The sequence below is a fragment of the Arachis ipaensis genome, chromosome B04 (genome assembly GCF_000816755.2).
Source record: "Arachis ipaensis cultivar K30076 chromosome B04, Araip1.1, whole genome shotgun sequence".
NCBI classification, from domain to species: Eukaryota; Viridiplantae; Streptophyta; class Magnoliopsida; order Fabales; family Fabaceae; genus Arachis; species Arachis ipaensis.
The window spans coordinates 41,541,287-41,545,324 of NC_029788.2; positions in this window are offsets into that span (position 1 = coordinate 41,541,287).

The window sequence follows — 4,038 nt, forward strand, 5'->3', positions numbered from 1 at the left end:
AGAGACAGCCACACACCAATATATGTCCGAAAGGCCATAGGATCCCCCATGACGTCTCAAGGATTTAATGGGCGCTCCCCGAACAAATGCCACAGGACACTAGCAATGTCCTTATCCTCTGAAGACAAACCATCATAGGTAACCTTAGTCAAAACCGACGGCCCGGCACAGAAATTCCAATAGGTCAGAAACCGGCGCTCGCCCTCTAACGTCAACCAAAATGGATGATGCCCCTGGACAGGGCGCACCTTAAAATACTCTCTCTTGAAACCATGAAAAGAATCTTCAAACAAACCAAAAATACGGCGATGAGGCTGAGCCCGGAATGACATATACCCTTTCTTATGCTTCCCCTCTTTAGTCGGAAGAGTACATAAGAAAAGAAAAAGGAAGACAGGAATGGAAACCGGAAGATTGAGGTACTGACACACAAGCTCAAAAGACCGAACGGCCGCCCAGCTATTCGGGTGAAGCTGAGACGGCGCCACAGAACACCGACTCAGCAATCTTGAACAAACGGCAAAAAAGGAAGTCGCACGCCGAGCCGAGTGAACATCGATTCATAAACCCACATCCAGTCCGGCACAGTGGGCGAATCAAGGTTCAGATAACAAACACGCTCATCGACGTCCGGGAGAGCAAGCTCATACTGCCGCTCCACATCGCCGCCACCACAAATCGCCCCCTGATCACGGAGCCTTTGGAGATCGGCCTCCATCATCCGCGACGGAATGCCGCACAAATTGCTAGTCACCCAAGTATAGCGAGCGGGGACGCCCCTGGAGGGGGCTATCGGAGTACCCACACCCTCACTCCTCCGCCGATGCATACCTAAAACAGGGAGGAGCACCACCATCGGCCTACTAACCCTACGCAGAAGCAAGGAAGACAACCAAAAACCTACTGCCCACTATCAACCCAACACAGCGGTGCTCAGCCCCTTCAAAACACGAATACCACCACCCAAAACACAAAACGCAGTACAAAAAGCAAATGGAAAAACAATGCATGGCAAATGCAGAACAACAAAACACCACAAAAATGAAAGTAAGAAGGAACAAAGGAATACCAACCTGATGATGCAGAAAACGAGCCTGGAAAACGCCGAAGCTGGGAAGCAGAAACTCAACCTCGAAGAAACACCAGAAACGCCACAGAGAGAAGGAAATTTTTTTGCAGAAGAGAGAACGAAAGAAAAATGAAATGAACAAGGGAAGTGAGAAGGAAAGCCAAAACGGTTTCAAAACAGGACAGAAAGACACAAATAGCCCTGAAAAATAAAAAAGGGCGTAGGGGCAATAAAGGAAAGACACCTAAAATCGTCCCCTCACAATAAATGCCCCCTTAGAAAAAGAAACCAATAAAGTACGCCTCGAAAAACGCAACAGGCGCATTGGACACAAAAGAGTCGCGTCAGACCAAAACGGCCAGGCAAATCTTCGGCATGACCATAAAGACGGGGGCCGGTGCATCGACTTCTCCTAAAAAAGAATCAAATGACTACCCGAGAGGAACTAAAGAAGACCTCGCTCACATTCAAGACCACATCTCCCAGCGACAGACCGACCTCGCTCACGGTCAAGACCACATCTCCCAGCGACAGACCGACCTCGCTCGCTCTCCCGATGCGGGGCAACTGTTACGAATCCGGCCCACGGATCCACGACTCGGGATAAACCCAAACCCGGCCACCCGGGTCCGAACCATCAAAACCCTCTAGAAGGCCAGGAACCGGCCCAACTAGAGCCCCCAACCAACTTTCAAATTCAAACGCCACTCTTATCTTATTCAGATAAGATAAGATAAGATAACTATCACCACCTATAAATAAGAGGACCCAGGTCTCCCCAAGTATTCATTCATCCCACACACCTTATACCTCTCAGATCCATTCTGACTTGAGCGTTGGAGTGTCTTTGCAGGTACCTCCCCCCATTGCTCCAGTCAAACGATCCGGCATCTACCTCAACCCGCAAGTTCTCAATCCATCTCTCAACCCGTACCAGAGACATCTTGTACAAAGATAATTTGGAGATGGAGTATTTTTTTTTTACTTTATTTGATCAATTTTAGAACCTATTTTTTATATTATTTACAAAAGTCATTGTCTACATAGTAAAACTCTTTTTAATATTAGACACTTAGACCACCCAAGATGATGCCCACAAAGCCACAGATGATTGAAATTTATACGAAGTAGTGTGTACAAAGAATTTAAATATTAATTTATCTATTATTTGCGTTCTTTTCTTTGAACCTCAAACGATTCAATCTTTATTATTAAATATAGTATAAACATGTTATATTGCCATAAATGTTATTGAAAAATTTATTCGAGAACGAATTTGATGATTAATCTATTTTTTTTCAATCAAATTAGTTCTTAAAAAATTTTATAATTGCGTTTGTCCTCCATCAATAGATTAATAGTTTCCGTTAATAGTTTTTAACTTCCGTAACCACCAGATCACCAAAACTTCCTCCTCTAACGTTGTCGCCTCTCGTGCTCCAACAACAACTTCTCATGACCAAGGGCCTCTTTGGTGTTGATTCTGCCATTTGCCACTAGGTCTCTTCAAATAGCTACTCTAAGTCTCTAACCTCCAATGAGACTCATCATTTTCAACATCCATAGGTTCAATATTAAAAACATGCTACTGTTATTATTAATTGAAAAATTGATTGTGATGTGAAATTATTTTCTTTTTTGTTCTGAGCAGTGGAGTGAAGAGGGAGTGAGAAGATGAGATTAACACTCGAAATGAAAGAATAATAGAAGAGTTTACTCTCAATAATCACACAAAACGGCATCATTTTGTATCAATTTAACCTTTATAAATCAAAACTGCGTCGTTTTAGAGGTGGTTAATGATCCATGTGGCTTTTGTTAACGGAAACTATTAACCCATTAATGAAAGGACAAGTGCAATTAAATTTAAGTCTTTTTAGGATTAATTTAATTGAAAAAATATTTAAAAACGAATTTGACGAACAGCCCATTTTTCCGGGACTATTTGACCATTAACCCTAAAAAAAAGGTACAAATATGATTTCGATAAACATTTATCTAATGTTGTGTAGCGGAAGGAAATATTCTTCAAGTTTCTTTTCCCGAACAGCTATCTCTTTTGAAGCATGGTTGACAATGTTAGGACCACAATTCCCATCTTACCAAATACTCTTTGCCACCCCCACAGCAGCTTTTCAGAAAACAATTTTGAGGCCCAAAACTCAACTCAATCGGGAAAGAAAAGATAGCATGTCCTTCGTTGGCTTCTTGTCTTTGGATGAGTATGTTAGTTACTTTATGAAAAAATGTGGTTCTTGTGCTTACACTAGTTGCACTCTAGAAATTGTTCCTTTTTCTTCACAGGTAATTCCCTCTACATAATAATTTTGGTATACTTAGTTTTTTTAAAATTGTTTATAGAAACAAAAATATAGCCAATAACTAAATTTATTTACTAGTAATAAAGAAATTTTAAGGTGAAGTATTTTTTTTTTCTGAAATTTGTCAAATATTTCAAAAATACTTTTAACTTTTATTTTATGAGTTTAATTTTAATACACTGATAATGTAAAACGTTTTACACAGTCGTATAATCACATCCGTTCTTTTGGATGATTATTTATGCCGTCAATGTGAAGGTAGTTATTTTTGTTGATATGACGTTACATAATTGGATACATGTGTAAAACTATTTCACACTGACAATGTATTAAAATTAAATTCTTATTTTATTCTAAAAATTTTTTATTTGCATTAAATATACTCGTGATAATTGATTTGTTCAAAAAATTTAGGAAAAATTCAACAATAATTTTACAAAAACAACTTTTAATATAAATAAATTAGACACAAAATTCTGCCATTGACTCCTAATTGTTAAGTATTATTGCTGGATTGATATTAAATTTGTTAGAAATTTAATTATTAAAAAATATATTTAATACAAATTAAAAATTTTTAGAATAAAATAAATAAAATAAAATTTAAAAATATTTTTAAAAATAAAAATATACTTTAAAAAATATTTT